This window comes from Mizuhopecten yessoensis, unplaced genomic scaffold, assembly GCF_002113885.1.
Source record: "Mizuhopecten yessoensis strain PY_sf001 unplaced genomic scaffold, ASM211388v2 scaffold1649, whole genome shotgun sequence".
NCBI classification, from domain to species: Eukaryota; Metazoa; Mollusca; class Bivalvia; order Pectinida; family Pectinidae; genus Mizuhopecten; species Mizuhopecten yessoensis.
The window spans coordinates 4,679-17,453 of record NW_018404152.1 but is presented as its reverse complement, the minus strand read 5'-3'; the positions used below and the strand labels follow the sequence as shown (position 1 = coordinate 17,453).

The following is a 12,775-nucleotide window of genomic DNA, read 5'->3' as shown; positions in this document are numbered from 1 at the left end:
GGGGGGGTTCCTGAAGCCCAAATATCCCTCTGGATCCGCCACTGCATGTCCATATCAAGACAATTTCAGTTACATCAAAGTATTACAATGTTTTCTTTTAATTTCATTTTTTTAACTAACATCTCTATACATTTACGAATATGTAATATGCACCTTTTTCTATAGTAATTACCAAACAGTTTTCCCCCAACTTATCTGAATCATTCTGTTTGTGCCCTGACGGAATCACGCAGGGGGTTTGATTCTTAATATGGGAGGAAGCTGGAGTATCCGGAGAAAACCCGCGTGGTCGGGCAGGTGACCGGGATTGAATCCGGCCATATTTAAGCTTGGTGAAGACGAGCGCGCTATCCACTGCGCCAGCGACACATCATATACGTTACGAACAAGAACAAATATCTACTTTAGCTTTGACTGGAAGAAAATGGGGTCATTGATGCAAAAAATATATTGTGAATACATTTTTACCAATCATCAATGATATAAAAAAAATCTACATACGGGAGACCGGGGCAAGTTCGGCCATCCCTGATATTTTTTGTTTTTGAGCTAATATTTACAAGTTTAAGGATCTTAGCAGTTAAGTTGGCTGGGTATTCAACGACGAAAAAATGGCGAGGAAAACTCTAATGCAAAATGACTTAACAGGAGAAAATTACTTTTGAGAGAGTAGAAAGAAAATCATGATCTCGCTTCTAGTTATGCGAACCTTTTGAAACGGAATTGCTACTTTTTTACAGTCAAACGTGTAAGACACTGACATCTTCAAATGATAATACATAAAAGCCAAGCCTATCACTCACTACCATATTGCTGTACGATAAGAATTTATTGAAATATCAATTTGAGCCCGGACAGTTTCGGCCAATGATACCGTGGCAGTTCGGCCCATGTAACACATAAAAAGTCGTAAATCTTTGGCGGTAAAATCTGACGTTGCATGCTTTATGACGTCATTTAAGCTGATTCCAATTGGGGCCGAACTTACTCGAATGCCTCTCCGAACTAACCCCATCTTCCGACAGGATAGTTAAATAATGTTCAAAAACGGACGTGCTGCCATACTTCCTAAAACGGACTTTTATAAACAAAAAAGGGGCCGAACTTGCCCCGGTCTCCCTATTGTTATGTCGGTCTTAAGGTCATAGGAGTGTATTGACAAACGGAAATGGGAAGTACATCCCTAGTTGAAAACCCAATGTAGGGAGACAGTATCACAATTTCCGCATATTCTAATGTTTAATATTAAACTGATGAATATTGTATGTTTATTATTGACAGAACAGTGTGTTCTTTCAATATTAAAGTATTTCAAAGCAATCCAGGCATTAATTCAGTTGTTTTTTAATCAATGAGTCACATGTGTCCATTGTTCTGTACTTCAGGAAACCGGCTACCTATTTCACTACTGTGAAGTTTTTCAAGAACGATAACTCTTCCATGCAATTACTATGTGTATATGGTTTTATTATAAAATGTCAATTTTTAATCGTTTATAGATAAGTAATTATACACAATTTCAGCATTTATGAAATTGATATACATTAATGCAATACTAATCTATGTCAGTATCATTTTTATTGACATTTTTTTGCAAAACATTGTGTGTTTCTTTTTTTTTTCAAAATTCACTGCTTTTTACATAAATTTCCATTTAAAATCCTCAAAATACTGACAACCTTTATTTTTTTGTGGCAGAAAATTTTCTTTACTTCCAAGCATTATAACTACAAAATTTGAAGAAATTCTACTGAGAAATGGCGACACAATCCTATTGCCTTAATCTCATTAGAGCTTGTGTTTTATTGTTATTCCTCGACTAGCCGACTTTAAATAAAGTGTATCTTATATCATTCTGAAAGTTGTATTCTTAATCAGTAAATATCAGAGATCAACAAAAGCTACGCTCTTTTAAGGCTTTGCCTTTTCATATTACTCTTTCATACCGATACACACTCTAAACATGGTTTTTTTTCGATTTACCAGATGCAGATCTTGTCCGCTCACGTTGATGGAACGATGCGATCCTCCGGCAAAATAGAAGGTAAGAATCGTTCTTATATATTTCTGGTTAAATGTCATCTGTGATATGTTCTTTTGGAATCAGATCAGGCAGGTAGGATACGAATCCATGGGTGTGTCTTTTAGTCTTTTAAATCCTAGTAGTGTTTATGAATAAAACATAAGCATATACAATCAAATATTCACATGATATTCAATCAATAGATAAGTATTTTAATATTCAAGTATTCATCTTACACAATTAAAATTAAATGCCCGTCTTTTACTTGCACAATGTTACCTTGTCTGTAAAGGTTTTTGTGGGGATGGGTGAGTTGGGAAAGGGGGGGGGGGGAAGTGAGTATAAATATGATATGATTATAATGCGGTTATTTTTCAGGGGGTGACAGTCCAGATCCAAACAGTAACCACAACAATCAACCTGGTATTAGTCATCCGCCATCATAACTGATTGTGATCACATTTTTCCCGAGTTGACGACTGTGTCGGGTTGCTGCTTGGGTTTCAGTCGTGGAACTGATTTTTCAACGATGGTTAAATCTTCAGTGCAAGTGAAATATATCGGTATTCTGAACATGATTTAGCTTATTTGAAAGCACTCCAGGGAGACTTTGAACGTCAAGAGACCGATCAGCCAAAAAGAAAATTGATATTTTGACAGAAATTTACATCAACATCATTTTGAAACAACGATTCGTACAAACGTTTGAAATCTAGAACATTGTATGTGGCAACGGTTAAGAAGTCTTCCAAAAATACATAAGAAATCCTGGAGTTCCTGTTATAATTTTTTTATAGCAATCCTAAAACTTGCTAATTATTTACAACGCGTTCCATCACATTTATGCATTTGTACTCTCGTTTCCTTTTTCACTTATATGCAGTTTATGATTGACATAATTTTTGAATTTCGAATTGGAAATAGAAATGTGATGATACCCGCTTGACCACGTGTGCCGGGTACTTGATTCAGTTTCTACTAAAATACATCCTAAATACGCATCTGTTCCGGCCAGTAAGGGGAATTATGTAGGTAACAATTTGATTCATTACTGTTGTAAATTAAACTTTAAAACGCTAATTATTTTTCAAAATATCCGACTTTCTTTCTAGTTTGTCTTAATGGATACACAGGATAATTATCTCCAAAACTGTTATAAAAACATAGGTCAGCGTATCCGTATATTTGAAGCCAAAAAGAATCAAAAACATTTTGCTGTTAAAAAAAAGAAATTGATATTGAAATTTGCAGTTTCTTCACATGTACATTTGGTGTACGTTGAAATTTAATTTCATATTTTTGAATTTTCCAAAGTAGATGTTCTCCAACCATTAAAATTGACGATAAAAACTTTTATTAAGATTTTTTTCAGTGACAGAAATGTGTAACAAGAAAGAATTTAATTTCCTATATGAACTAATTGTATAATTTGTAGCCTTCATCTCAGCTTTGATATATGAAATAAAGATGAGAGTTAAAACCTAATGAGCTAATATCCTTTAACTACATTTTGAATACATATCCTCGTTAAAAGTTTTAAAATTAATTTGTTGTTGATTTCTTTATTCCTTGTTTTTAATATAAAATTTCAAGTGCCTGATTAAAACGTATTTTCCTTATTTTAAAAACTTGCAGGATATATTGAAACTCATTTACGCTTTAAAGCATCGAATTGTTACAATCCGATGTCGATAGATGATGTTGGGACTCTATAACAATGGTTTATCAAGGTAGCGTGACATATGACTATATAATATATATTATATTTGAAGATAAAATAAAATCTGTTTTCATATGTGAAGATAACAGTGTGTATCTCATTCTATTTTAGTATACGCATACTGTGAGAAAATCGAATTAAGCATACCAAAAATATATAAAATACGTTTGGGTGTACAATATTATCCGTGTTGCATAGGCAAAATATTGAATTTGTGATTCACTAGCCGTCATGTTGAGATATTTCTTCCCCTATCCATCACGCCTGATTATTTTAATAAGGTAGTTCTTAGCTAGAAACAAGTCACATTCAGCAAGAAGAAGTAATTCAAATACATCCAGCACTAGAGACATTGTCAAGTAAAGTTTCCATAATGTTTCATAATGTGAAAGTGAAGATATTCGTTTTTGTCGATATTTACTTGCAACATTTTCAAACAAACCTGTACGATAAGTATGTCTATTTCGATTTCTCGGTCGTTAATATTCCCTTTCGTAATAGTAACGTCCTTACTTCCCCAACCTACGGTGTTTATAAGTCGCAGTTGATTCGACATTCAAGAGATTGCTCCGAATATCACGATTTCAGTTATCGACTTCTGACAGACAAATTTGCAACCCATGGTTTCCAAATATGCAATTTTATAGATATCATAGACAGGTTCAGTGGTCTCAATCAAATTCCCATTGAGAAATGTGGTAGCTGTTTGATTGTGTGATATGAATTAAGGTCGATGCATTTTATTATGCCCATTAGTGTGTGTTGATAATTCGTTGTCATTTTCCCGGTTTTTCGGTATAAGGACGTGACATTACATGGATTTGACAAAGATTTAAATAGCGGGTGTCGTCGATGAAGCAAAAGACACGTACTTCCCTTCTGGAACATCCAGAAAATGTCGGTTAAAAGTTCTGTAGTGCTAATATTACTTGTTACTCATCCAATCTATTGCATCTTTTCTCCGCGTGAATCTTTCTTTATACAGTTTAGATACTGAGTAAGATTATTTGGGTGTCTGTCAAGAATAAATCGTTTTGCCAGATAATTGGTGTAGTGCTACCACACAATGCATCTGGGAACACCAGCAGAGTTATCGTCCTTGTTTTGATGTTTACATTCTATATAGGATGCACGTGTTCATGCATATGTGCGTAGTTTAAATAAGTTCCTCAGCAGGGACAGGGAATATATAATAGGTAAATGCGGTCCTCAGTCCACCTTTTTATTATTTGTGTACTAACAACTAGAACTGTCATCATTTATTTGTTTAACACATGAGTGAGGAAATGTGGTAACAAGAGATCTAGAGACGTATATAGCTAGCCCTATAAGTTAGTAACATAAGAGGCCGCTGATCGGCCTTATATCTATCGGATATGATTTTGCCGACCGCGATCGCGAGCGCCTGTTAAAAGTATCTCGCTATGTAAACCTCTAACACTGTTGGAGTACTTCACAGTAGTCTTGGAATCTATACATTGTAAAATTTGAATGTTGTGTACTGAAAGGGGCCGACGGTGGCACAGTGGTCTGACAATCTACTGCCACCACTAGCTTAGCCTTCCACCACTGGGTCGCGGGTTCGAGGCCTACACGTGGGGTAATTGTTAGGTACTGGCCGCGTTGGTCGGTGTTTTTTCTCCGGGAACTCCGGCTTTCCTCCTCCACTGAAACATAGCACATCCTTAAATGAACCTAGCTATTAGGACGTAAAACACAAACAAAACCAAAGTCACTGTATCACTATATATAAAAATGTATAATGTAGTGTTAATTATCAACCTCAGGCCAGTATGACAGACCTCAACCTAATAACTATAATCAAATACGAAATTAGCTGATTAAAATGAGACTTTTAATAATAAACAACCACGTACACTATACATTTTACGTGTAAGTCATTTTTTTTTTTATTGAATCTCAACAATGTTTAGACTTTGAATTGGAAGAGTTCAAATGTGTCTTCATGGGAAGATGAGTTAATAATGGTGATTATAAGTGAAATAGTAAGTTATAAAGGGCGATAACTCTGTATAGAACACAAGAACAGAATTCAGTATGTGACACCTTGAATTGTCTTCCTAAGAAAAGAGTACAGAATCATTTGTTCTATATGATTTCAGGTTGAATGTAACAAACGCAAAGAAGGCAGTTAATTTCAGTGTTTTTATTTCATGAAATTAAAGTAGCAGGTGAATTACCTGAGGGTACCATTCCTTTTCGAGCTGAATTTATATGGAATCCCAACAGCAGATCAAAACCTATTCATCATTGTCATTTGTAGATACAAATGTATAATGATAATAATAATAAATTGAGAATAATTTGAGGTTCTAATATACCACTTTATTACAACCTAAGTCGTATGTCTAGTCTCAAAGAGGTTCACAGATTATAAGCATTCAACAATTCCAGCACTGCCCATTCGGTCAACCACATACTCATTTACAGCTGAGTAGACTGGAAGCTAAAGTATCTTGTTCCAAGATACAACACAGTGACGCGACAATTGACTTGAACCTGCAAATCTTTGGTCAAGAGCCCTGTGTCCCATCATTAGACTACCGTACCTCCATACATACGTAAATATGTACATTATGGGTGGATTGGTCAAGTGGTTAACGCTTCGGCCTTCTACGCAGGTGGCCGGGGTTCGATCCTCGAAGTTGTCGCACTCAAGGAATATCAGAGAAAGTGCTTTTCTCCTGCCCACACAACTCGAACAACCCTGGTGGAGTATAAAATGGCCTGGAGTGGATGTTGTGGTATCTGTGCTGTAGCATTCAAGTAAGGTGGCACTATAAAAGATGCCGTTGGAAGCACAGTCTCACTACAAACAGAACACACTACATCTCCAGCACACACACAGGCATACACACATAGGGAGAAATTAGCCAGGTGGTATATGACTGGTAGTTAGTGCCTGATAAGGCAGCTTCTGCAAATTCCTCAAAATTTGTACAGTTGTATATCTTAATTGTATAAATTATATATCTATGTAATGTAAAGCTCTTTAGAGTGGCTTTTGTAAGCTAGATAGGGCGCTATATCAAATGTTGTATATTTCATGTTTTCTGAACATTAAGTGACAGATTTATGCTGAAATATGACACTCAACTATGAAATCCAGCTTGGAAATCTAAAATATGATTATACAAGTCTTGATTATCTCCCCATGAATTTATCAATAAGTGTCCATTTATATAAAGCCCTATATAATTTGTAAAATTACTCTAAAGCGCTTTACAACATATGGATAATAGTATTAGTTATAATTGTGAAACAAAAACAAAGGCTTACAATCACTTTTAAACATTATAGGCAAGCTAATAATCATCGCAATATGCACATAAATGAATATATAACGTGAGGTATTTACATGGCGTCTTTGCAAATAGCCTAAAATGCAGACGTTAAGAGGTGAGTTTTAATGTCCCTCTTGAACTTGGCCAGGGTATTTGACTTTCTAATAGCAAATGAAAATCCTTCAAGATTCTGTGTTTATTGATGAATATTTAACAGGTGATACTTTCCAAGTAAAAAATATAAAATGGCGGATGGATCATAATGTAACCCGTATGGAGTGGTGGTGGTTGGAGTGGGTATAGCAGGGAGGGTCAGGATCAGAGACCTCACAGCCTCAACTCACTGTGAAGGCTGTCACTGGACTGTCAAAGGATTTGTGTCAAGGTAACCTTACAGAATATGTAGAACAGCTACTGTCTTTTGGGTGTAGCCTCTGTGGCAGAGTGTAATTTAATAGCTACTGTGAATGAATCTCCAGCACACACACAGGCATACACACATAGGGAGATATTAGCCAGGTGGCATAGGACTAGTAGTTAGCGCCTGATAAGGCAGCTCCTGCAAATTCCTCAAAATTGTATTGATTAATGTATATGCTAATTGTATTAATTGTATATCTACATGTATGTACTGTAAAGCGCTTTAGAGTGGCTTATGTTAGCCCAAGATTGTAGGCACGAAATATAGAAACGCAATCGTTGCAGACAGAGAGTCGGCGAAGCTCCGTTGGGACTAATCAGCATGCATGGACAAATACATGTTTACTGTTTCTACGCAAATATACACGCCTACCTTAAAGTTCAGCTTTATACATGGACCCTGGTGTCACGTGACTAGAATATCTGTGATCCTAAATGCTACCACTTTGACAGGTTTAGCCATATACATCGATATTGATGATCGATTTGACCTTTGGTGACCTATATAGTGATATGCTACATTGTATCATTCAATTTGATGTGTAAATTAAAATATGTCCAATGTAACATTTACCAAAATTGTTAGTCTGATTGACCTATGGCCTGATCTTTTACAAGTTTTGTAGTAGTAGGTGCGCGGCATTAGCTTATTTTCATAAAGTGTGGATGTCTGGCATTATTAGAAAAGTAAACGTTAGTTACGTCGTTACACTAAACGAATTTCAAATAATACAAGCAATATCACCATCATCATCATCATCATCATCATCATCAAAACATCTATCATGACAATATGCTAACATTTCTCTTTAGTACAATGTTAAAGGTAATATTATAACGATAAAACACAAAGTATGTGTTGCTTCAGATCATAGTTTGCTTGCAAAGGGCCCCGTCCTTAATCTATTTCACAGTACAGCGGATGATAAAAAGACGACATATTTCTACAATACTCCGTTTGAGTGTAAATATATAATCCGTAATTACAAATTGTTATTTAGACAGATTACATAGGTGTACTTAGGTTAATAGCACCAGAGACTTAACATTAACTTACAGAAGAAAAACGGCAATTCCATAGTTTATGATATGGTATTGTATATCTTTTTGTGAACACGTCACAGACTCAAACACCTCATGTGATCATTTGTCCCATTCACAGAACACAGAGCTGCGCATTGGTGTTGATACTAAATATAGAATCCGGCAGTATTTCCTACATGCAGACGTTTTTACATTGTACATTTATTAAAACCGTTTTAACATAAAAGACTGCTTCATAGAGCCTTGTCTTTGTTAGAACGCCCAGACAGCCAACTTTGGTCCCGATCGACTTCTTTATAAATTGCATATTGGAGAGAACACAGTTGATCTGTAGCCCACATTATAACGTTCTATAAGTTGAGAAACAATATGTTTATTTATATCTTTCTGTCAAAATCACCTAAATGTAGTTGCCTTGCAATGATACACCTATAATTGATAAATTTATGATAATCTTATACATTGTTCGTTGAATTGCACTTTCTATGAATTTGTTTGAATTTTATAATTATGTTTAAGTATTTCTAGTGCCTTCTAATCACTCAAATCTCAAAGAATGACAAAATGCATTCGATTGTAGTTCTTCTTTTAGATACCTATGTTATAACTGTACTGTAAACATATCCAAATTGAAAGTGTTTGTAATTGAACTTCTTTGTCTATAAATATATTATATTGTAACTATTGTGCATGTACACATTTGAAAGTTTAAAGTGACCGTTGTTGTAGTCAATGTTCTAAACACATTACAAAGAACTCTGCACAGATATATGTGTATGGATGCGAGTATACGTATGTGCAACCATGCTTGAGTGACTGTGATTGTTCGTGTGTTGGTATATATGACCAACATTAGAAGATAAAGCATAATCTTTCCAATCTTATGTGTTATACAATATATATATAAGGATTTACCACATGTACATATGTTAAATGTTGAACTCTGTCTTTGTTTAATTCATATTGCAGTTTAGGTGTCCCTGGTTTTTAAAATTATTTACCTGTCAACATGATTTCGGTGAAGAATTAATATAAGCTCTAAGCTTGTGTTCCCATCACTTGAAAACTTTAAGTTAGATTTTTTAATAAAACACTGTCAAACTAAAGAATGACAAACACAAAAGTCTTGTTTTTTAAATGGATGCAGATTTAAATAGTCCTTTTTTTTACAAAGACCACCCTTGATTCACCAAACATCATGGAAGGCCAAAAAGACGGAAATTAAATTGCAGAGACAATTTCCCGATAAACATGTAGCCGTTTACTTACGTAACTTAAAAGTTTTGTGTTAATTAATCCAAATTTAGTGATAAATGGGAATGTGCTGAATACGAATTTGAAAACAAATCTGCTCCTAGTATTGTATGTCTTCTTTTCGTTTTACATAATTTGATATAATTAGTATTGATGAAGTAGTAATACTGTACCTTTTTTATTACTCAATTCCAGAAGCGGAAATTAAATTGCAGAGACAATTTCCCGATAAACATGTAGCCGTTTACTTACGTAACTTAAAATTTTTGTGTTAATTAATCCAAATTTAGTGATAAATGGGAATGTGCTGAATACGAATTAGAAAACAAATCTGCTCCTAGTATTGTATGTCTTCTTTTCGTTTTACATAATTTGATATAATTAGTATTGATGAAGTAGTAATACTGTACCTTTTTTATTACTCAGTTCCAGAAGCACAATCTTCAACAACCAATATTAATAATTAAGCATAATACGAGTAACATGCCACACAATTACACATCACTGAGAGATAGTATGCGTCACAACATAATTGAGCGATGCACAGTGTATTTAATCAAGAACTGGCTGATTCAGAATTTTGTTTATTAACGTTTTAAAAATATGCTAGCACGTAAAGCCGTTTTAAGGGGAGATCACTCGTGACTGACTATACACATGGACGCTACAGAGTTGAGCAAGGTAGTTTCAGTAAAGGGTATATTTACTTTTAATTCTCGTTAAATTTGAAGAAATTCTATTATTTTGTATGTCTACTTTTTATTATATGGATCGAATTCATGTACCTGCAGAATCAGGAGCAATTTGTCGGAGCCTATATAAAATGTTGTAAAAATATCATGAAAAGACAAAACTTTCCTTTATTCTTTTCAATTCATTACTATTTTGCTAAATAATAGAATAAACGAAACCGTTTTAATCTATTAGACAATGAACCAAACAATACTTTTGAATTCTCCTAACAAATAATCAGACAAATAATGACAAAACTTAGTGATAATAATCAATCTGTTTTTAGGATCAGAATATAAACACTCAAGAAGGGTGTGACACACTAGAGGGCTGAAGGATTGGGCCTTCATAGGCTACAGAGAATAAACCGTCAAAGGACCTCTCCTCTAATACCTATACATTAGCCCTAGGGATGATATTCTTGGTTGTTGAACTCCAATTTTAATAATGAAGCATAATACGAGTTACACGCCACACAATTACACGCCACTGAGAGATAGTATGCATCAAAGCATAATTGAGCGATGCACAGTGTATTTAATCAAGAACTGGCTTGTTCCTAATTTTATTTATTAAAGTTTAAAAAAATATGCTAGCACCTTAAGCCGTTTTAAGGGGAGATAACTCGTGACTGACTATACACATAAACGCTACAGGGTTTAGCAAGGTGTTGTCAGTAAAGGGTATATTTACTTTTTAATTCTCTTTAAATTTGAAGAAATTGGATTATTTTGTATGTCTACTTTTTATTATGGATCGAATTCATGTACCAGAAGATAAATGCTGTGACTGTTATTGAATCAGGATCAAACTGTCGGATCCTATATAAAATGTTGTAAAAATATCTTGAAAAGACAAAACATTCATTTCTTCTTTTCAATTCATAATTTAGCTAAATAGTAGAATAAACGAAGCCTTTTTAATCTATTAAGCAACGAACTGAACAATAGTTTCGACTTCTCCTCGAAAACAATCAGTTGATAATGATAAAACGTCATGATAATAATCAACCTGTCTTTAGAATCAGAATTTAAACACCCAAGAAAGGTCTGACACACTAGAGGGCTGAAGGATGTGGCCGTCATAGGCTACAGAGAATAAAGGACCTCTCCTCCAAAACGTTCAGTTTAGTTCTAGGGATGATATTCTTGATTGTTGAACTTCATAATTTCATTAAGCCGAGAAATGGACAATTAGAAATATAATCGCAATGGTTGTAATTTGTTTGGCATACCCTCACCATAAAGAATGTTTCTTTTCCCCGGTAGAATAATGTTAATCAGAATTTGTTATTTGAACAGACCAAGTTTCATAACAAATATTTGTCTGAGTTTTTTTAATAACGCATATGCGTGTAAAAATGACGAATGCGACTTACCTTTGGTAAAAAAAATATAACATATTTGATATTTTTGACCAAAGGTGGTCTCATTCGTCATTTTATGATAGGGTAGAAAAGGATGTTGAGCAACAATTGAAAACGTAGGCTTATTATATTTCCCTAAAAAATTGTTCACATTTCCCAAAATTTAAATAATATTTACCTAAGTCATGCTTTCAACTGCAATTTAATGGTGTTCCCGTCGAATTTAGATATGCTCCCCGGCGGAATCTGTTTTTTCTGGTAGTACCCGATGTCATGGAATATTGGAGAGAATACAGTTGATATGTTGCCCATATTGCGATATTTGGAACCTCAATCTTTCTTCCTATTTTACGATGCTATTGCGCCCATCATCATACGGCCTTAGCTGTAACGAGAAAGTAAAATCTTAAACAAACAAAACAACTCGGTAACAGTTTTGAAAAAGGTACTGTTTGACGTTTCCATTCATAAATGGTATTTGGTTTTACGCGATTTGGGAATTTTGAATATATATAAGACAGAAATAAACAGTTGTTGGTTAACAGTGCTGCATATAATAACATATAATAACGAATTATAAGTTGAGAAACAGCATGTTTATTTATATCTTTCTGTCAAAATCACATAGTTACCTTGCAAATGATACACCTGTAATTGATAAAATTTATGATTATCTCATAAATTGTTCGTTGAATTGCACTTGTATTAAATTTTCTAGTGCTTTTTAATCAATCAAATCTCAAAGAATGACAAAATGCAATTGAAAGTGCTCAATACTGTAGTTCTTATTTTAGATACATTTGTTGTAACTTTACTGTATGTAAACATATGCAAATTGAAATGCTTGTAGTTGAATTTCTTTATCTACAAATGCATTATATTGTAACTAGTGTGCATGTACACATGAGAAC

The 12,775-nt window shown here is 34.3% G+C and overlaps 1 long non-coding RNA gene across 1 annotated transcript in view; it reads left to right on the top strand.

Annotated features, from left to right (window-relative positions):
- The window catches only part of LOC110466347, a 21,542-nt gene extending 17,716 nt beyond the window's left edge, over positions 1-3,826 (top strand). Inside the window, exons 3-4 of the long non-coding RNA XR_002464729.1 lie at positions 1,987-2,044; positions 2,402-3,826. This is a non-coding gene — a long non-coding RNA (uncharacterized LOC110466347). The remainder of the gene's footprint in view (positions 1-1,986; positions 2,045-2,401) is intronic.
- The last annotated feature ends 8,949 nt before the right edge of the window (positions 3,827-12,775 follow it).